This window comes from Crocuta crocuta, unplaced genomic scaffold (genome assembly GCF_008692635.1).
Source record: "Crocuta crocuta isolate KB4526 unplaced genomic scaffold, BGI_CrCroc_1.0 scaffold147, whole genome shotgun sequence".
NCBI classification, from domain to species: Eukaryota; Metazoa; Chordata; class Mammalia; order Carnivora; family Hyaenidae; genus Crocuta; species Crocuta crocuta.
In genome coordinates, this window is record NW_027532594.1 from 7659445 (window position 1) to 7682329 (window position 22885).

A 22885-nucleotide genomic window follows, 5' to 3' on the forward strand; every position below is an offset into this window, starting at 1 on the left:
GCAGAAGGAAAAAGAAAAATAAATGGTGCCCAAAGACCACACTCAAGACACCTGAGTGGTCCTTGAACAGGCAGGGATAGAGACTTTGTGGTAAGGGTCTTAGCCCAGATCCTAGCTACTTTTCTCTACGCTGTGCTCCCCAGGCCAGGGTCTGCATGGTTATTCGCGAAGACTGGCATCTGGGAGACCTGTGGACATACAAGTAGTGTCCTTCTGCGATCTGTTTCCATATACCTGAGCAGCCACTAGAAAGAGAAAATATGAGAAGAGCCAAAGAATGCCTACAAGCTGCCCCAAAAATGAAAGAGAGAGAGTAAAGGCTTATGGGCTCTGGGCTATGGAGGAAGAAAAGGAGGAAGGGAAGGAAAAAATACATGATATCCAGAGTCGGAAAGAGTCAGGATCACAGGAGAACAGTCTTATCAGAAAAGAAGCAGCCTTCTTCCTGATGGATTTAGATCTTATCAGCCCGGAGGACGATAGGACAGTGGACCAACATCTAATTCGGTACTGGGTTAGGGATGGAGGGAAAAAATGCGGAGAATTTCTAATCTCTGCAGGGTAAATATTTGCATTGAATACCTCTGATAAAATCTTCACTTTTCCCAAGAAAATTAACAGGTCATCCGTCATTCACACCATAAATTAAATCAGTGAATCAGCTTACTTTCCTCCTGATAGTTACATGAGGAGTGAGAAAATTTGAGTTTGTATGAAGGTAGGGGAGTTGGAGGGGTATGGGGGTAGTGGGGGAATGAAAGGGAAAAGTTGTGTGAGCAGGACACAGCTCAGAAGAAATCAGATATGACAGGATGCCATAATGGGGGCCTGAAGCCAGAGGAAATAGTATGACATTCAACGTGTGTGTGTGGAGGCGGAGGCGGGGGGGAGGGGAGAGTGTTCTCACAGGGGAGGACAGGACCAGACAAACTTGTAAGTTTATTTCCCAGGCCAGAAATTCTGCATCCTCAGACTAGCATTGGCTAGAGTTTTTAATTTGTAGGATGCAAATATGTTTAGCCCTGGCCTATGTGCCTGAAAAAGGACTATTTTACTTTAAAGGTAGTGAGGAAAAGATCTTAAGAATAAAACAGAAACCTCAAAGAGCTGAACTTTATATATAAAAACAGCAGCCTGTTTTTCTGCAAGTGGAACAGATCATCTGTGTGAGGATGTAGGGCCTCTTCTCTTCACTCTCAAGCCCAAGTGCTGAGAAACCAACACCGAGAATCCGGAAGCCGGGTTTGGGTCCTTAGAGGACCCTGGTGATGTTCAGCTGCGTATTCCGTTCTAGGTGTGGAGACCTGGTAAGAATTGTAAGCCCTCCTTTCTCCCAGTTTTCCTGCTGCAAAACGGAAAAAGAATAAATAAAAAATAAGGGCCAGAGAGGCGTTTCACTTGGAGAAATTTGTGTCCCAGGAAGATGCAAATAATTTATCAAGTGGAGCAGATGTGGTCAGAGAAAAAGACTGGCCACCGAAAATCCATCGGAAGAGCCTGGTCCTTGTTGATGGTTGACCTGGAAGACATCCTGAGATTCCTACACCCTTTAAAAGTGACCCAGCATCACCTGCAGCGTCAATCTCACCATGGTAAATATTTAACACATATATAGAGAGAGTATAGAACATTGCATTAAACATTTATTGAACTTACTTTTAATATAGAGAAGTAATAGGAGGTAAACAAACAAAAGCGAAGGTTATAATCTTACTTTTGGTAAAACAGATCAATAAACAAACCTATCCGTGGTCACAAAATACAAATATGCAGAGGGACAGAATCCATGATTTGTTTATCCAGTTCCTGATTGAGGGGTACATTCGATTGGTTTTGTTTTCTTCCTTTTTTTTTTTTTTTTTTTTGGTATTGCTGATTTTGCCACTGAGAAGATCTTTGCATGAACACCTTTGCATGAACGAGTTAAAGGGATATGCATAAAAATCATGCCAGGTGATAGGCAGCTTTCCTTGAGCAACCACTATGGGATGCAAAGAGTTCTATATATTCTTGTTACCCCTCACCACAGCCTTGCAAGCCCATTAATGTGACCAGTGGTTCCAGGCGGGGTGAACTGGAAGTCAGGTGGGAGAAGGCTCCCGCCGTGGTAGCAGAGCTGGGAGTGGCAGAACTGGAATTGAGTTCCAAGTCTTTCTGATTCGAAACTAACGCAGTCATCTAAAGGTTACAAATCACACTGAAGAGATCATCAAACCGGAAGGGCCTTGGCCGGCTCCTAGGCCAAGTCTTTTCATTTCAGATGTGNACAGTCATCTAAAGGTTACAAATCACACTGAAGAGAAGATCATCAAACCGGAAGGGCCTTGGCCGGCTCCTAGGCCAAGTCTTTTCATTTCAGATGTGGCAGAGACACCTCGAATGTTTTGCCCAAAGACCGTGGAGCTGGGTTGGGACCGAAGTCCTTTCTCCCAGGACAGTGATCTTTTAAGCACATTAGTGGGTGTGCATGTCTGGGGCCAGAGAGGCCCTTCTCCCAAAGAACAGCTTGTATGAAACATATAAACCCAGAGCTGCTCTCCTTGAATCAAGGGAGGAGGCCCAGAGCCTGGTTGTCCCCCATTCTCCACATATTCTCTCTTGGCACCTTTGGGGAGCAATTCAAAAACCACGAGTATGGAAGCCATGTATGTGGCCTTAATCATGCTTGGTGTCCTGGACAACCCCCGAAGCTCTGGCCTCTCCCTCCAAATGCCTGGGGCCTTATAGGCCACTGTTCACGCTCTGGGGTCCCTTGCCCTCGTCCCCCTGCTGAGGGGAGGCCTCGGTGATGGGTTGCGAGCGCATCTTGCTCATTGGATGTGCTATGACAGCAGTTTGTACTGCGGACCCCGAGGTTATAAAAAGTCCCCTATTATCAATCCTAGAAGAAAAAAAGGAAATGTAGAAGGAAGAATGAATATCTTTTAAACATTTTTAAAATGTGAAACTTTCCTCTCCTGCCTGGGGTAGCATTGGCAAGGTAAACTGACAAGTGTGATAAGCATTCTTGGGCCGGATGCACCGCAAGAAGATGGGTAAAAACACCAGGAGCTGCGCAGCTATAAAGGAAGCCAAACAGGAAATTTGATGTGAATCATCAGAAAACAGACTGTACGAGGGGGGCCACAGGGCTTAGTCAGAGATAAAGCGTGCATTGTGATGTTTAGGGGTGGTGAACGGGGGGAATCACATTAGCCAAATGGAAGAGAGAGGTGCAGAGCGTCGGGCTTACGTAAAGCTGATGCTAACGGATTCTGCTGTTGCAGAGAGGACGGTTTAGGAAATTGGAAATGAACTCCAGCTCTAGGCACTATGAAGAGAGGCCATATTGATTTCACCAGCGACGCCAGGTGTTCTGTTTCCGAGGCACTATAAACAGCTTTGGCGGACCGTGTGGCCTCAGCGCCTCTTGTGCCCACTCATCCACCCATTTCTGTGTCACCTGCCACCGTGGGGGGACAGGAGGCGGTCAGCATTGTCATACTTGCTGGCAGGCACGGAACAATTGACGTTACACATGGACAAACAGGGTTCCATTCAGTAAGACCTCTAGCCGAAGGGGAGTGAGGCTACCTGCTCTCTCGACCCTTTTGAGGGAGGTCCCAGGAGTTGTTGCTCCAGGCAAGGTTCTTCTAGTCCCTAGTCTTCTCCTCTAACCTGTCTCTCCCACATATGCAGGAAGTCAGAGGGAGAGGCGAGAGCAGGTCATCAAGAACTGTGATGCTGACTGAAAGCTGGATGGCCCCAAGCACTGAAAGAGCCCGGGCTCCTTTTCCCCAGGAGGGAACTTGGAGGCCACACTGCCTCCCACTCTCACCAGCACCCACTCGGAGCCTCAGAACTCACAACATTTGCAGGTCCATCAATACGACACCAATAGGAGGAAGTGAAGGTGGCTTTGAAGATGCTCAAGTCATATCCCATGAAGACGTGACCAGGCTGGAATGGAAGTTAGCAGAAAGTGTGGTAGAAGGAGTCTGGACTTGGACTCTGGGGCAGTGGCTTCAAGGGCCCCTCTGGCCCCTGGGCTCATGGGCTTAATATTTTGTCTCCTTCCTTTCCCCTTAGATACAGAAGCTGGACTAGAGGATCTCTGAGGCCAGTCCCATCAGCACCTGTGGTAGGGGGATATCTCCTGACTGCCTTTCCCCTCCATTGTTCTCCTCTCCAAGCCATCTCATCTGGTAATGAATCTAGCATGTACTGAGTATCTGTTATGGCACTATTCACAGTGCTTTATGGGTATGAACTCAATCTTCATACAATCCTATGGGGTAAATGCTACTACTTTTATCCTACAGATGACAGAACTGAGAGAAATTAGTTCTGCGTCACATAGCTATGAGGTGCCGAAGCCAGGACAGAGCATCATACTGTCTCACAAGTGTATGGTCATTCCAAAGTGGGCAAAGGACTTAAATAGACATTTCTCCGAAGAAAATACAAATGGCCAATAAGCACAATAAAGATGTGCAATGTAACTAATCATTAGAGAAATGCAAATCAAAATCATAATGAGATACACTTTACCCATTAGAATGGCTAATACACACACACCACACACACACACATCCAGAAAATTACAAGTGTTGACTGAAGATGTGGAGAAATTGGTATCCTGTGCTTTGCTTGTGGGAATGGAAAATGGCACAGCTGCTGTGGGAGACGGTTTGTTCTTCAAAAACTTAAATATAGAATTACCATATTGATCCAGTAATTCCATTCCTAGGTACATATCCCAAGGATCCCAAACAGATACTTGTATGCCGATGTTCACAGCAGCTGTATCCACAACAGCCAAAAAGTGGACACAACCCAAATGTCCATCTACAGATGAATGAATAAACAAAATGTAGTCTATACACAATTGAATATTATTCAGACTTAAAAAGGAAGTTCTGGTACCTGCTCCAACATGGATGGTCCTTGAAGACATTATGCTAAATAAACCAGTCACAAAAGGACAAATATTTCATGTTTTCACCTACGTGAGGTACATAAAGTAGGCAAATTCATAGATACATAAAATAAAATAAAAGCTACCTGGAGCTGGGGGAAGAGGGCAATGGGTCATTGTTTAAGAGGTGCAGAGTTGCTGTTTGAGATGAAAAGGTTCTACAGATGGATCAGAGCGATGGTCGCACAACAATGTGGATATACTTAATGTCACTGAATGACACACTTAAAAATGATGAAAATGACCAATATTATGTATATTTTGCCATAACAGAAAAGTGTGCAGATTGCTCCCCAGAAGCACAGGCATCATGCCCCCCCTCCTTTAGCACTGTTGGTGGCTGCCCACTTCCCCTCCAACTCAGCGAGGGCACATCACATCGGCTGCAGGCAGGGAGTCCCCTCACAAAAGCCAGGCTCCCGGATGCTTCCCTACGCCATGGGCTCTTAGCCCCTTTTCACCACCCTCGCTCAAGAAGAGGGTGCAAGAAGCCTTTGCCTGTCTCCACGGGTTCTCTGGGCTCTTTTAGGAATTGCCCGAAGAGTTGGAGTCTGTGCTATGATTGTAGCGCTGAATTATACATTGTCTGGTACCAGTGTCCGCATGTGTAATGACTCTGCATCACCATCTAGATTCTACTTCAGATCCAGAGCAAAGGACAGAGGTGGAAATGCAGCAAATGATAAATAAATGCTTCGTGACTTGCCTTGAAACGAAAGCACTGCTGACTTATAGATCAACTCTGGCCTCTATCTCGCTTTTGCGACTGGTCTGTGTGGAGGGCATTGCAATCTCCCAAGTTAGGACTACAGAAGGGACAGATGAAGGTAATTAGGAGACTTAGGAAAAGAATACCAGGAGCTCTGGGTCATTAGTAATGGTCTTCGATTTGGATACTGCTCTTTGAGTAGTAGAAGCTTCAGAAATCTCCACATCAGGTGAGGCTGTAATTGCTTACAGTGTTATTAGCTCTTATCTTGTCAGTTTCTTTCTTAGCTGTTTTATATTCTGGCCACAGAACCACCTGGGAGGGATGCAAACCCAGTGGTGTCTGTGGTAGTGGCTAGCTGCAGGTAGGGCTGGTATTTAAACCTTGGCTTTTATTCAAGTCGTTCTTATTGTACCTTCCTCAAATTGCTTGTTGGGTCACCTGGAAAGAAGCAGTGCTGCTGGGCAGTCGAGGAGGGGAAGGCATAGCGATAGGGGAAGTGTTTAAAGGTTACAAATTATGCAGCTCTTCGAAAAATTCTAATTAATTTGAACCCCCTTTGAGGATATGCTTCNGACGCACCTGGGCCGGGGTGTGACCCAGCAAATTTTCCTGCAGCGGGAGCCGGTCGGTTGCTCCCTCTACGGGGAAGACCGGGAAGTCGGGCCGCACTGGGAGGAGAGGTTGGATTGTAATGAACAGCGACCTCTAGCGCGTAGCTCGGGATTTGCACTGGGTTAAAAGGACAGAAAGAAAACAGCAGCAGGGATGGGAATTCTTAAGAAATTCCCCTGCAAACAAAGGCGAGATAGACATTTCCTCATTGTTTTCCCTGGTAGAGAAGATCGGGACTGACGGCTGAAGATTTCGTTCATTTGTGCCGCGTGCTACCATTAGTGCTGGGGATGCTACTCAAATGTTGCTGGGTTTTTTTTTAACCCCCCTCCAGATTTCCTCCACAGAGATCACTGGGATTTTTTTTTCTTTTGAAGGTTTCTCGGTTGCCTTTAGAGCTTAAACCAGAGAGTTCACCCAGGATAGCATCAGCTTCTCTGACCGTGGGTGTATGCGCGTGCTGGAGAGAGCGCTGAGGCCAAGAGGAGCAGACAGGAGAGGTCAGAGGCGGTGTCCCCCGGGAGCCATGGGCAAGGCCCAGGGCTCCTGCTCACTCACTCTCCAGGGACAGCGAGGGTCAGAGGTGCGGGGCTCTCCAGCTCTATTTAAGGTGGTAGGCGACTGAAGCCTTCCTTCCCTCCACCCTGGTGCTTCCGCTCGCACAGATCAACCCAGCCTGCAAGGTTCTTGCCCTGCCTCTGTTCTTCCCTTGTATTCTGTCCCTCCCACTCTTCTGAAGCCAAGTTCTGAGTCTCAAGGGCCAAGTTTACGTCAAGCTAGTTCACAGGCTGATGGTGTTCATTCCCCCTGAATAATGGGGCCAGAGGGAGACCTCCCAGCTCTTTAGGAGCCAGGAGCAGATTCTTTGGAGAAAGGCTAAAATCACAGTTCCTGGCCCATGACTTTGCTGTTTTATCATGGGAGTAGGGGGGTGGGGGGTGTAGAGGGAATACATTTTCCTGTAACTCCAACCCATCGAAAGTCGATAGATTCAAGTACATTTTTGCTGTAACAACTGGGTTTGCCTTGCTGCTGCCTTTTGACAAAGCTTCAGAGTAGAAATGCTGCATCTTTATTTATTTATGGGTTATTTTTCTTGCTGTGGTTTTTCAGCTGTGAGCACATCACCGTGCTTGGGCTTTCCATGTGTCATCAGCTATGCCTCCTCCTCTTCCTCCTCTTCCTCCTCCTCCTCCCAGCATTATTATATCAAGGATCTAAGTAGTTGCTTCAGGAAGGAGTCATCCTCATGGTTGACAAATTGAAGCTGTAGACTTACACTGTACTTGGTTACATGCACCCCTGATGTCACATTTATGTGCCAGGCGTGGGGAGTGACTGGTGAGGACAGGCACACAAACACAGTGACCAGATGAAGGGCATGTGGAAATTTCATGACCGGATAGAGTCGGGGAGGCCTGTGACTGGTACTGGATCAATCAGCAAGCTTGCCCAGATGGCATGGCTGAGCCTGTGGTCCAGCTTGGGGACAGGTTTGGGGCAAGGAGAGGGACAAGTGAAGAGGCTAAGATAGGCAGAGTTCCCTGGTTTCCAACAGAAATGTTCAATACCTCGGGCTCTGTCTTTGGTGATGTGGACTGCTGTTAGAATCCCAACCCAAGAAGGAAGAAAAGTAAAATAAAAATGATGGTTCAATAAAAGCAATACCAATAGAAGAAGGTAATTCTGGCTGAGGTGGTGAGCCTCAGGGGAGGAGGGGAAGTGGGGAGGTAGATTTAGAGGGAAGAAGTCTGAGGAGGAAGAAGATTTCCATGGGAAGGGGTTGGTGTCTGTTCTCAGGCTGTGACAGTGCAAAGGGAAAGATAGGCAGGAAGACTAAATATTGAGGAGAGAAGGATTTATTAAACTGGAGTAAGATAGACTAAAAGTTCATTGAAGATTTCTCAGAAGTTCTCTGTCAGGGAGTTGGCAAAATGGTGGCATTGACCAACTGGGCCCTCAGGAAGAGCCAGCTTTTTCTGGAGGTAGATGGTGAACCAGGTGAGGATTATACCTTGGAAACAGAGGCCCTGAGGGAGAAAGACAGCTCACTCTTGATTCTTGCTGTTCCCCATCTATAGCACCTCGGCCTCCACTGGCACCATTTCCACTCATCTGGCGTGCACATTCACCTGGCCCATGCCAGTGGCTGTCTGTCCTTCCTCAAATCTCCACACTGTCTCTCCTTCCTCATCTTATGCTCTTACCTCTTACCTACCAGAGCAAGCTGAGACACCCAGAAGGAAGCTACCATGCTTGCCCCCAGCTGGGTTCTTCAGGCACTTTCCCAGATATTTACATGGCCCGCTTCTTTACTTCATTCAGCATTCTGCTCAAATGTCAGCTCCATGGCAAGGACTTTCCTAGCCATCCTATCTAAGATAACACCCCAGCCTTCCTCTGTCCCCTTACCCCACTTTATCTTTTCTTTATGACATTTTGTTGCCACCTGATGTATACTTATCTGTGCTTTGTCCTCTTCCCCACTGGACTGTGACTCTTCAGGGACTCTATTATATTTAACACGGAACCTCCAGCACATCCAACAGTGCTGGGCACATAGAAGATGTTCAATAGACATTCATTCCGCAAGTGACTTATAGAGTCTCTATAGACAACATTGTTGGCATCTGTTTCCTTCTTGAAATGCTCTCCTCTTTACAACATTAGTTCTTGTCTCTTACTCTTTGACTGCAATTTTTTTTGTTTTCTGTTTCCCTGTTTTTCAAGGTTCAGATTCTTCACCTGTGCTTTTCTCTTTCTCCACTTTATTCACTGGGGACCACATGTACTCTCAGAGCTTTATCTCTCACGTCTATGCCCCTGTCTTAGCATCTCATCAGAGGTCAGGCCCATATTTCCAGCTGCCTTGTAGCCATTTCCATTTAGAAATCTCATTGTCACCTAAAGCCCCCAAAACCCGTCAGACTCACCTTCCCCTCCCAATGTCACTACGTTCCTTCCTCCCAGCTAAGCCTGACACCTTTCAATTTCTTTGTATTCCTATCTTTAAAATTTTTTTCCCAAACCACACCAAGTCCTACAGTTCTTCTTTCAGAATTCATTAACCAAGGAAATATTTATTGCCTATGATATGTAAAACACTGTGTAAATGCTTTGGAGTTGGTGCTATATAGATTTATTCTTTACCCTCAGAGACTTTGTCACCAAAGCTTAGAGGTAAAACATGTTCAGGAATAGTTTTAAGGAGGAAAATAATGAGTTGCAGATTCGGGTTATGAGGATGTAGAAGAGGGGAAAATGACTTCCACTTGAGTTCAGGAAGACTTCTAGAAAGAGGGACATTTGAGATGGGCCGTGAAAATTAGGTCATGCTTGGACATGCTAACCCTGGGATTGGCCTTTCAGCCAACGGGAACAGCATGAACAGAATACCAGAAGCAAGACAGCCATAAATGAGGAGGGAGGATGATCGCTGAGCTGGGCTGGAGCCTGGGGTGGGGGAGTGGGGGGAGTGGGAAGGAAGGTCAAGACAGGCCGGGAACTTATTTCTGTTGGAAGGCATGGAAAAAAGATTCAAAAATACAGTGCAGGTGAATAATGTATTGGAGCTGTGTTTCAGGAAAGCTAATCTAGCTACAGCTTCAAAAATGGATTGGAGATGAGAAATGCAAGATAGGGCAGCATTATCTAGGCTAGAGGCCACAGCAACCTGAATATGGTGCTAGGAGTAGAAGCAGATGTGGAAATGCAGCCACTGGGGGATGGCAGAGACCCTGCAGAGGTAGAGTGAACAGAACTTCACTTCCTATCGAACATGGAGAACAAGAGGAAACAGTAGCAAAAATGATGCTGAGATATTGATCCCAAGTGTCTGATTCCCAAATCAGAAATAGGGAAGAGGAGAGAATCACATTGTGAAGAGGAAACTTATGAGTTGAGTTACAGTCACAGTGAGCGTGACTTATTGGGACATCCAAGTGGAGCTTTCCAACAGGTAGTTAATCCTGTAAACCTGAAACTCGGGACAACGGTCAGACCTAGAAGTAGCAATATGGAGGCCATTACTAAGGTAAGAGTTTAGGTCCAGAGATTGATCACAATTGCCAAGGTATTGTGAAAAAGAGAAGACAAGATGGATAAAGATGGTTCCTTGTGAAACACCTACATTGATGAGACAGGAAGAGGAAGGATCCAGAGAAGGTGCATAAAGAGAGGCGAGAGGAGAGAAAGTGTCAGAGAAGATGAGGGTGGCAGTTTCAGGAAGGAGTCATGGACTCTAACTACTAAAATATGGGAAAGGTGAAGGTTGACAAGAAGCTCTTGAGTTTATATAACCTCATGTCCTTCCTTCATCTCACTCTCACCCATGCTACCTTGGCAGAGACCCTCACCTTCCACATGTGGGAGTCTTCCTTCAAAGGTCTCATCCCTGCTCCCATAGTCCATGAGCTAGATAATCTCTCTGACACCATTTTCATGATATCATTTCTGTATTCTGTACAGCAGCAGAGAGATGTAGTGGGAACAAAGTTAGACAAGGAGTCAAGAAATCTGGTTGTCTGGTTCTAGCCATGGGCGCTTGGGCAAGGTACTTGAATTTGTCAACCTGTAAGTCTTTCTTTCTAAATTTTAGGATTTCTTTCTAAGCATCAAAGCCTAAACAATCCTCCCAGGGCTTATTGGGGTCTCCCCAAATTCTGTCTCCATCTGCCTCTCCAACCTTACTTTCCAGGGCCTCTAAAAGCACCCTCCTCTGGTCAGACTGGTCTCTTCCTGGTCCTATAACCAGACTGCACAGATTCCTACGTCTATGCTCTCTTCTACTTGGACTTTCTTGCCTGGATGCCTTCTGATCTCCCCCATGCATGTGCTAATCCTAAAATCCTCCCTGCACCAGCTCAACACTCACTTCTTCCATGAAATGTGTCCTGACTCCTCCTGTTCTGATATTTCTTTCTGCTGACCTCCTGCGCATCTATACAGAGCATCTAAATCCTAATTTTATTATTTTAAAAAAATTGCCACTGTTTTAGGCACTGTTAGTTTTGGTTTTCTCAGGAGTTGTAAGCTCTTTGGAGAGGGGGATGGCATGGGGAATGAACCACATCTTTGTGTCCTTTGTATTTCTCACAGTATATTGCTCAGCATGTGCTGAACGCCTAGTGTGTTCTTTATGTACATGTGTCAGTCAGGGTTCCTTCAAGAAATGTTAACACACACAGACTTATTTTAAGGATTGTCAGATATGACTGTGGGTTTCTGGAAAGTTCTAAATCTATGGGGCGGGCAGAAGGCTAGAAACTTGGGCAGAAGTTGATGTTACAATTTTGAGGCAGTATTTCTTCTTCAAGAAACCAGTTTTTGCTCTTTAAGGCCATCACCTGCTTTGATGAGGCCCACCCACAACATTAAGGGTCATCTCCTTTACTTAAAGTCACCTATTGTAGATGTTAACCACATCTACCAAAATGCCTTCACAGAAACATCAGGATTAGAGTTAGATTAAATAACTGGGTACTATAGTCTGCCCCAAATGACACAAATCAACCATCACAAAGCACTTGCTTATGGAATCATATCAAGGGGTAATTCTTTGTACAGGATTCAACATGGTGGAATCTTCAGAATAAGAATGAAGAAAGATCACTGAGAGACGCTGATAAGAGGCAGTGAACATTTAGAGAGTGGAAGCCATGTGGTGCTCCTGGATGAGCTGGTTGGCAAGAGGCTTATAAATCAGCAGGCATCTGAAGATTCTGGATGTCTGAGGATTAAAAGGAAGAGAGGGGGACACTACTCTTAGAAGGTACTAGAAATAAGTCCATTCAGAAAAAGAGTGGTGTGGAGTTGGGATGAGATAAGGAGAGAAAGAAGCAGGGAAAGAAAGGAAGGAGATGGGGTGGGGGTGGGGGTGAAGAGAGAGAGAGAGAGAGAGAGAGAGAGAGAAGACCAAAACCTAGAATTTTAAAATCCCAAGTCTTTGTTTGTTGTTTATGGTTAACATGAAACCTAGGTGAATTTAATTGGTTTTAAAATTAGGAAGAAATTTTGCTTTCTTCTCAGGGAATAGACAGAGACTAATGAGAGACTGGAAATATGGGAATGAAGTCAATAGGAACCTATGAAAGGCAAAGCAGATGCCTCTAGTGAGGAGAGAGTTCTTGACAGATTTTCAGATGACATAAAGCCAATTTTTATCTGGAAAGGTTTATTTCAAGTAAATTTGTATAGATAAAACCTTGAGGGAGTAAAAAGCAAGCCCCCAAAACAACCCAAACAAATGGAAAATCCAAACAAAACTGCTTACAGCAGAAATTCAGATATTTGCTGCAAAACAATTAGTAATAGCATTGCCGAGGCATTCTTGAAATAGATGAGCTTCACCATTAGCCTTCTGTGAATTCAAGCAAAGAGGCATCATTATACAAATTATATGCCTGGAGAAGGGGCTTCTGCATTGGGATGAACTTGTAAAAAGAACATTTAAACCAAAGGCAATTTTGCCTATCTGTAATTTGCTCTATTCCCCTTGCTATCATTGAAGATATTTATGCTTGAGCAAATTTCTCACTCTCACTCTGATTTCTCCTCTTTCTTAATCCAGCCATGAAGTCATAAAATCCCCTGTTTGGGACAATATGATTTGCTGCCATGGAAACAATTACGATGTCATAAATTCATCTTGCCCCATGAGATGAAAGAGGAAAAGCAATAATACTAATATTTTGCAGCTCAATAGTGCCATTCATCCAGCAGTCACTAACTAGTAAATATCATCAATTTGCAGGTGGAGAAAACTGGAGCAGCAAGCTCTCATGCCTCGTCTCAAGCTCTGGAATTGTGGACTGTGGCAAGAACGTCCAGGTATTTGTAATTCCCACCCAGAGTAGAAGCTAAAGGAGCCAAACTCTTGGTCTCCATTATTCTTTTCGGATGGGGATGGAGAGTCGGCTCCTCTCCCAGTACTGATACTTCACCAACTGTTCCTAATTATGAGTATTTGATGCAACCTAGTTTGATAAACAAATGAAAAGCCCTTGGTAATTGTCACTGAAAACATTTGCATCCATAGGAATAGAGAAGAAGTTTTGGAAAGTGCACGAAAACTTCAGCACTCATTCCAGCTCCACCTTGGCCTGACATCTCCTCCTCCATGCCACCTGGATGCTCATGGTCTTGGCTCCCAGCCATCATTGAATTTACCCAGAAGCTAATGACATGTAAACTCTTGGGCCCCTTCCCAGGGCTCTGGGAGGTGCCCTAGCAATGTGTTCACTCAGACAGACTTTTAAGAACATCTATACTCTGACTTCCTCTTGTGTTGGGTGGTGTTGGGATTCTGGTAAGGGGAAGGGATTTAGGAAATGCCTTTCGATTAAGAGCTTTGTAGTCATTTCTGTTTATAGTGGAATTATTACTAGCCTTTTCTGACTGCCAGTGGCTTCCAGAAGTACTCTTACTGCCTACTTGCCCTGATCCCCATGCATGGCGAGAGGTAGTAATAGGTCTTAAGAACCCATTACTGGAACTGGGCATTGTTGGCCTTTTTTCTTTATGCAGAGACATGTAAGATGCTATAGTTTATCCTTAATTTTGAAATCGGTGTCCTGGCATTCCTCAGATCACTGGATACCTATTTTTTTTTTTAATGTGATAGGTTTCTGAACCTTCACAGGGTTTACTGCCTGACCTCCTGAGTGCATGTGGCTTAGTTAGGTTTGCAATGTACTAGCCACTTCTTGCTCATCCAATCCAATTCGCATAATGTCATTAGTATAATGGACCAGTGTGATATTCTATGGGATGTTTAGCCAGTCAAAGTTTTTATTTTGGGCTATATTATGACAGAAGGTAAGAGAGTTTACATTGCTCTCAAATCTGACCATACATATACAGTGTTATGTGTTTCCGATCCTCTTTTTTGATAGGGATGGAAAATACTACATTTGCCAAATCAGTGGCTGCATTCCGTACACCCAAGGCTATGATCATCTGTTCTAGCAAATATGCCACATCTGGCAGAGCAGCTGCACTTGGGCTTGATTGAATGGCAATCATCTACTGTCATCCTTCAGGATCTGTCTGGTTTTTGCAGGGGCCAGACTGGTGAATTAAATGGAGGTAAGATGGGATTCACGAGTCCTATATCCTTTAAGCATTTTTCTGCCATTACCCCAGAAAGCTATAATGTTTTGATTTACCATTTTGAACTGGGTTTGGGAGGAGCATAGTTTCAGAGGTTTCTGCTTGGCTTCCCCACAGACCAATGTGGGTATATGTGCATCCAATTTTTCATCTGGGGACTGTGGAAATGACAATGGGTCCTTGGATTCACTGGGCCCAGTGTAAGCCAGACATGGGCCACACTACCCTCATTTATTACCTGGAACCCGTATGTCCTTAAGAAAAGGAGAGCCATATCGATACTTTGAGTCTCCAGTTACAAATGTCTAGTCAGATCTTATATTCACTAGACCTCAAAATGTTTGGACTTCCCCCTTTCCTTAGGGTACCTGTGGCAAATGGACTGGAGGAATCCTTATTGGATTCACTTGCCTTCCTTCCAGGCCCCAGGCTCCCCTTTATTAGGTTCCAGATCCATAAAACTTGTGCACATCATGGAACCGGGCAAGGGATCATGGCGTTTTATTGGGAGGACAACTCTCAGGGTCCTGATCATTCATCCTTGATAACTCTTAATTTCAGATTGAATAGCATCCTTGCTTGGTGCCCATTGATTCTGTCCTAGGGATGTTAATCCATAATAGAGAACAACAGGTGCTTCTGTAGTCTCAGAGGTTTCAGAATAATCTGGGAATTGAAGATGGTTGAGGGCATTGCCCCAAATATCCCCACCCTGTGTATCACTTGGAGTAAATGAACTCCAAGGTCCATTTTCACCCTGAAAGACCTTTCAAGAGTGACTTTTTCATCCATGTCTCTTTCCCTTAAAGGGAAGCAAGAACAGGCTGTGAGAGCAGACCACAAAGGTTTTAATTGTGGCTCTGGAACTTACTAGCTGTGGGAACTTGAGCAAGCTACTTAATATCTGAGCCTCAGTTTCTTCATCTGTAAAATGGTCATATTACAATATGTCCCCCCAGAGGATGAAATGAGTTAATATGCGCAAAGCATTTATAGTAATACGTGGCATATATTAGGTACTTTCCCCTAAGTATTTGTTGCCCAGGTTCCTTCACTCAACAAGCTCATGCTCATTTTCAGATAAGGGCATTAGTTTCTGCTTCCTCTGTGCCCCCGTGGTGAGCTGCATTTGCCTTTATCACAGCACTCAGCACATTCATTGTGGTGATTTGGCCTGTCTGACTTTCCTGCCTTGCTCTGAACTCTTCCAGGGTGCAAGTGTGCTTTGTTACTGCTCTGCTCCAGACACAGTGCAGCTGTTCAGCAAATGCTCTTGCGGACGAATAAGTGGGCTTGAAGTATAGGAATCAGCCTGCCTTAGGCTGGGACCTCAGGACTAGCCTTTTCTTAGCCAGCTGCAGCTGGCTTCTCCGTCAGGTGTGCACATCTGATCCCTCGGTGACTATTCGCAGGCTGATTCCTCTGGAAACAAATCATCCTCCAGGGACTCACGCGTCACAATTGTTGCTGCTGATGTCCATTTCACCTACTTACCCTGTGTTCTGGCCCCCTGCTTGTTTTGGTTTTTGTGCACTACTCGTTCTTATCTCTTCTCTGGTTTTCGGGTTATTAGTTAGCTTCTAAAAACCAGCACCCCAGATGTGCTCACCTCTGCTTTAATGTCCACAGTTCTTTAGTTTTTGTTTTGCTCTCCAGGTGGTACAACAAAAATCTCTTGTTTCGGTTCTGGTTTCTTGTACTAAGACCCTTGCCTAACTTCCAGCCTCTTATAGCTGAAATACCCTTGACATTTCCCATCTCCGAGCCTGGGTGTTTGATTGTTATTGGCTGATTGTCCCTTCTAGAGGAGGGAGGGCACAGTCACTCACAACCACTCCCTATTCTGTGTCCAGGGCAGACAGGGTTAATCAATCACAGCACTCTTTCCTTTAGTGTCCCCACAAGGTTGCAGGGCAAGTGAAAATTGACACTCCCAGTTGCATCCTGTTCACCATCCCTGAATTGGATGACCCTTGCTCATGTGAATTCACTTTACTATTTCCCTTCTGCTTCTTCGTACTTGACCTTTCTCTGCCATTTGATAGATGAAACCTACCTACCATTCTTCTTAGCTTCTGGTTCCTACCAGACATCTCTGGGGTCTATTGGATTTTAGCTACCAGGTCTACAGAATCTGGCACAGTTATGCCCATTATGGGCCAAACAATCCCTCTAACACGACCATTACTGTACTATACCAAGAAGCAGCTTCTCTGCCTGAGGTTTGAAGGAAGCCCAGAGAAGTCACAGATGTTTTCTGAAATATACCAGTTTCTTTTCTGTGCCTGGTTATAGGATTATCTTTGGGACAGAACCAGTTCAGATTAATTCAAAGTGTTTTCCCGGGAATCACTCAAAATTGGCTTCCCAACTAGGTTCTGTGAAGAGCCTAATTTTTCTGTGCATTCATGTGTCCTACACAAAACAAGTCCTTACTCCACCCCTCTACCCCTTAGGACCATAGTGGTGATGTGGGTCAATGCCATTTTTTAGCCTGATGCTGGGGGTGGAAGTTCTGGTATGAAAGGTAAAAAGTTTAAGTAGTCTTCCTTCCACATGGTAGTTTGTTCTGTCTCTCCTTTTCTCTTCTGGCTCCTTGTCACCTGGTGCCATGTCTTGCCCTAGAAAGGCCAAGCACAATCAGGTTGGAAGCCTGGGGCAGGATGCTAAACCCCAGAGCCTGGGCTTTCTGGAGAAATTCACTTTTCCTTTGTGCTCTTCCTGAGGTTTGTCTTTTCTTAGCTCTTTGGTTCAGTGCAGGGACGAGATCAATGTGTCACTGTGAGAAGGGGCCCAGAAGGCTGGCCACTCTGCCTTTGGTATTGGCTGCTTACACTGCCTAATCTCGAGAATCTTAAGGGGTCCACCTCAGCTGTAGGGTTCCAAGGAAAGCTATATACTTGATTGAAGAGGTCACAGACTAACTGCCTGGAGGCACCTATAGGCTGTATGATATTTTTAAGAAATAAAATTAGTTGTCTATGCTTAAAACTTGAGGATTTCACTCAGAATTCCATATTTCTGCTTTCTCTTGAGAAATAAGATGTTATGTCAGTGTTGGACCCATATTATCATGGCACAAATTGGCAGAAGTCAAGTGATGGCTCCTCCTTTAGATGGTGTCATGGGCTAAATTGTGTCCTCCTGAAATTTATATGTTGAAGTCCTAGCCCCCAGTGCCTCAGAATGTGACTGTATTTGGGGACAGTCTACAAGAGGTAATCAAATTAAAGGAGGTCATAGGGTGGACACTGATCCAATATGGCTGGGATCCTTAGATGATGAGGAGATGAGGACACAGGCGGACACAGAGGAAAGATTATGAGGACACAGTGAAAAGATGGCCATCCACATGGCAAAGAGGGAAGTGTCAGGAGAAACCAAACATGTCTACTCCATCATCTTACACTTCTAGCATCCAGAACTATGAGAAAACAAATTTCTGTTGTTTAAGGTGCCCAGTCTGTGGTTCTTTGTTATGGCAGGCCTAGTAACGTGAGATAGACAGGAATGATCTCCAGTGGGCCGTGCTTCCCACCACTCCTCTTCCTGGTCCACTTCTGCCATCCCCATCACTTCTTTGACCCCTGACAGCATGTTGTTTGTGATCCAGGCCTCCCAGGAACAGAGAGTGTTTTTTTTCCCCCCCTGGTTGAAGGGAAGGGACCTCCATCTACCCTCACAATCTTACAGAGTGGCAGATTGAGAAATGCTGAATCTTGGCCAAACATGTATACATTTCATCCCAAATAACACTTTTAGGTACTTCGGATTTATTTATATTCAGAGTGACCATGGGTACCATGGGTCAAGTATATTCATCTTGGACTGCCAGTTCTGGGACTTGTCTGACCAGGGGTTTAAGATGCTGAGCTGGTGTGGAGGTAGGTGAGAGTGGCTCTCAGGAGGCAGAGCATGGACTCAAGAAAGATCCAAAAGAAAGCACTGAGGCAACATCTGAAATGAGGGGCATGCAGGGGCTACACATGGAAAATTAATCTGAAGCGGCAGGGAAGAGTCTTGGAAACTAGATCTGAAGCAACAGGACATGGAATGGAGACATAGGTCAGAATGGATATGCTCAGGGTGAGGGAGGAAGTGGGGAGAGCTGACCTAGCTGGGGAAAAAAGCCATCAGGTCATTTGTAGAGTACCTATGGCTTTATCCCTGGGGTGAGTGGGAAGTGTTAAAGGTCTAGAAGAGAGCCACATTGCCTTCCATTCAGGGAGGACAAGCAAAGACACTCCTCTTATTTGCCTCTCAGTACAACTTATGTAGCTTGTAGGCCTGTATTTGGGAGTCATAAACCAAACTAAGGCATACAAAGTTCAGAGGACAGACATCCCCACTTACCCTATGAGACCTCACCAATTCACACACACACAGGCTTAACAGGGAACCGACATGGGTGGTAATGCATATAGATCTCTCCCTCCACCACCCTATCCTATTGTTTTTGTTCCAGAATGTAGTATTCCTATTTTAATCCCTTCTGTGTGAGGATAGGGAATTGTTTCCTCCTTCTGAGGTTTCTGTGAGGATAGTTTTGTTTATGTTAATGGAGGAAAAGCAGGGCTTTTGAGTAATAAGTTGAACAAAGGCCAGTCTTTGCCCAAGGTGGAACAGACCCTGCCAATAATAGTCCTCGCCACCTATTTTCTAGATATATCAGTGCTCATGAAGCAATGCTGGCACCAGGCCTTTATTATTTCAACTGTCCTCTGTGTACGGAGAGAATAAATCATTTTTTCCCTCTCCGTACTATAAATTTATACAAAGACTCGTGGCTCCCCTTAATCTCTTTCCTTACAAACCAAACATAATCCTTCCTTCTTATTTGTGTTTTCTTGTAAGACTTATTTTTCAAAAAAAAAAAAAGTCTTGTTCTCCTTTTCTTCTGCAACTTCTTTGGTCTACATTGATTTTGAAGTTTGGAACTTGAATATAGTTAGTATCCCCACTGGGTCTGGACTTAGAAAGGCCAAATGGAGAGTAATAAACACATGCGTATTTGACCTTGGAGTGAGTCCCTGCATCCCAGCCCGGCACACCACGGTCGGTTTTGCAGAGGGCCCCCTGTTGACCTACAGATTAGTTATTACTCATGCTCAGCCAGGCCAACAGTCCCAATTCTCAACTTGCTCCATATTTTTTCATATGGGATTCACTTTGCTTTTTAAAAAATTGAGTCTCATTTTATTGATCTGAGCCCAATCTCTAATTCTGACAGTGTACATGTTTTATTATCCTCTATCACACAATAGGCCATTATTTTCAGTGCCCTGATACTTTATCATAAGTATTTTGGTCTGACAAGAAACACATCTTTTGAAAATTCACATAATAAAATTCCAAACTACAAAATAAATGTGCCAATTGTGTTATAATTCCCTAGCCATATCTATTTTATGAAAGGAAGCATTCGCTTCATTAAATAAATATTAGCTTGTATTTTAATGCTCCCCCCAAATCCTGTCTTTAGAGTATATATTAAGTTGGCTAAAGAAAACTTTTCACTAATTTATTCATGCTTTCAGTAATTATTGTGATTCCATATGTGCAAGGACGTGGAGGACATAAAGGAGAGGAGACGGGTCTGCTCCAGCCTTAAGGAGCAGGCTCCTCTTTTCAACTGGCCATGAATGGAAAGAGGGACGGAGTGTATATTCTCTTCTCTTCTTAGACATAATTCTGATTCACGGTACTCAGTAATGGCTTATTCTATAACTGAGCATAGTGGATAATTACTTCCCATAAACCACTCCCCTTCCATCCTCTACCACAAATACACATTACCACCATGTTTGCCTCTGGTCTAATGTGTGGGAACCTCTATTTTGTAATAAGAACAGGAAAAGAAGACAAGATAGATGGAGGAGATGCTGTAATATCTGTCCCCACCCCGCCCAAGGAGCAGGGGCACAGGGATCCATGTCAGGAGCTGGTGGAGTCGTTCAGACTGTGGACATAAACTCAGGTCACAAAGCAGAGCCCAGAGTGGTGAAGGAGAGAGCTTTTCTCCCGGGCACGTCAGGAATCTCACATTGTTCTGGTGTTCTGAACTGGACATGTTGGGACCATTAGGAGATAATGCCTCTGACACGGGGCATTGGGTTCTCAGAGTAAGGATGACCATTTACAGTGTATGGGAAAGGCTAATTATGGCTAACTTTGCTCCCCTCCTGAGAATTCCTAATAAATGTGGAAATAGGAGTATGACAACTAGCTTAGAGACTTAATGGGCAGTATTTGAGATCAAAGTGGAAGATTCCTAGCTCTAGCTCTGGTGAGCAAGGCAGGTAGGAGTAGGGAGTTGAAAAGGAGGAAAAATAATATCTTAAATTTACATTACATATCAGCATATTGGGTACCTGACATATTTTGTCTTACTTTATCCACACAATAGATATCGTCTTCCTTATTTTCAGATAAGTAAAGGGAGACTAAGAGAGGTTAAATAACTTAACCAAACCAGGATTTGATTATAAGTCTGCTTGGCTCAAACACTATATCTTTTTCCATGACATCATTGGATTGTTTTTATGAATGAGATTCCTGTGTATATGCTTCTATTGTCATGTCATATGACCTAACCACGTAAACTTAGTTTACTTTGGGAGGGAGGCCTCTCATAATTTTATAATGATAATATGATTCATCATCACTCTCTCCTTATAGAACACTTCCAAGCTGGGGCACCTGGGTGGCTCAGTTGATTGAGCCTCCAACTTCTGCTTAGGTCAAGAAAGAAAGAAAGAAAGAAAGAAAGAAAAAGAAAGAAAAAGAAAGAAAGAAAGAAAGAAAGAAAGAAAGAAAGAAAGAAAGAAAGAAAGAAAGAAAGAGAGAGAAAGGAAGCAAGGAAGAAAGAGAGGAAGGAAGCAAGGAAGCAAGGAAGCAAGGAAGAAAGAAAGAAAGAAAAAGAAGGAAGAAAGAAAGAAAGAAAAGAAGACTTCCAAGGAAACAGTGACACAGGATACAATGTTTTAGTATATTTCTCTCCTGTAGTAGAAAAGGCATCCCAGGGCACCCGTCTGGTTCAGTTGGTAGAGCAAACTACTCTTGATCTTGGAGTTGTAAGTTTGAGCCCCATGTTGGATGTAGAGATTAATTAAAAATAAAATCTTTTTTTTTTAAGAGGCCAAAGANCTTAAAAGAAAAAAGTTACCAAATCTGATCTGGGGCAGAATTTTTCTATGTGATAAAAATCTATTACCTCCTTCTGGGAAAAAAAAAAAAAAAGTACTTATGAAATTTTCCACTGAATTTTAGTTGAATGAAGATTTGGTCTAGGCAATTAGTTACCTACTCTGACCTAGCTGACTCTCAGGTGATTGTCAGAAAGGAGTTCACAGGGCCTTAACCAAACATTCTTTTTATTTTGTATCTAACAGTGATATTTTCACTATCCTCTTTTTCTGTAAAATATCTCTTTCTTGGCCTCTTCTATAAATTTTTTCCCCTTGCAAGCAGGAGATTGGTGATATTTTGATACTTGCTCATAAAGAAAAACTTTCAGATAATGTTTATTATCTCTGTTAACTAAATAGTTAACATGCATCGAATTCCTACAACATGGTCTGCAAGGTTCTAACCACATTACAGGAGTTAGTTTGTCTTCATAACAACCTGATAAAGTAGGTACTATTAGCACCTCCATTCCCCAGATGAGAAAACCCAGACAGACCCAAGAAAGTGAAATAATTTGCCCGGCTTCTCACAGCTTGCTATATGGTGGAGCTGGGCTATGAATCCTGACAGTCTTCTTCTCCATAATGCTTGAAGTCTACTCTTATTTTGGAAGGTTTGATTACTTTTGCCTTCATGGAACTTTAAATATTGATGTACTGATAGCCTCTATCAGGTTATGCCCTGGCTTTTCAGTTAGAAAGAAAAGAGTCAGAATGTTACCCTTTGCTTATCTGGTTGAAACATGTCCTAATCATTTCTTCTTCTTTGTTCGAACCAAATTCAAATTTTGGCTTTTGCTGGGGCAGATGGAAAGGTTTTGAACTGAGGAGTGACATGGCCTGAGCTGTATGTTAAAAGGCTCACTCCACAGTCTGTAGAAGAGACTATAGAAGGACAAGGGTAGAAGTAGGGAGGACACTTCGGAGATACAGTAATCCGTGTGAGGGGGAAGGGCGTCTGGGACCAAAGTGTGAGAATGAGCTGGAGTCTAGGTGTATTTTGAAGATGAAGTGAAAAGGACTGGTGGGTTGGCCATGGGGTAAGGAGTCAAAGATAGCCTGAGTAAAGGCTGGATGTGTGGACCTGAAGGGGAAGATGGTGCTTCCTCTGGACCATATGCACAAGAATAGGAGCCGTCTACTCCAGCTCCTCTCCACAGACCAGAATTTCTACAAGCCTTTGTCTCTACTCTGTTGGAATTTTCCTAAACCCTGAGGGAAATTATTTTATTTTAATTTTTTAATTTTTAATTTTTTAATCCTTTAATTTTATTTTGGGGGGAAGGGGGGGAGAGAGAGAGAGAGAGA

At 44.1% G+C, this 22885-nt stretch overlaps 1 long non-coding RNA gene across 2 annotated transcripts; it reads left to right on the forward strand.

Annotated features, from left to right (window-relative positions):
* The first annotated feature begins 5820 nt into the window (after positions 1–5820).
* Positions 5821–21092, forward strand: LOC144244714 (uncharacterized). Of its 2 annotated transcripts, XR_013339033.1 has the most exons (5): positions 5821–5895; positions 13033–13109; positions 13318–13465; positions 14174–14366; positions 21069–21092. It is a non-coding gene; the product is annotated as an uncharacterized LOC144244714 (long non-coding RNA). The 2 variants fall into 2 exon arrangements; XR_013339032.1 differs by lacking the exon at positions 5821–5895 and having other exon boundaries at positions 12995–13109.
* Positions 21093–22885: the final 1793 nt, after the last annotated feature.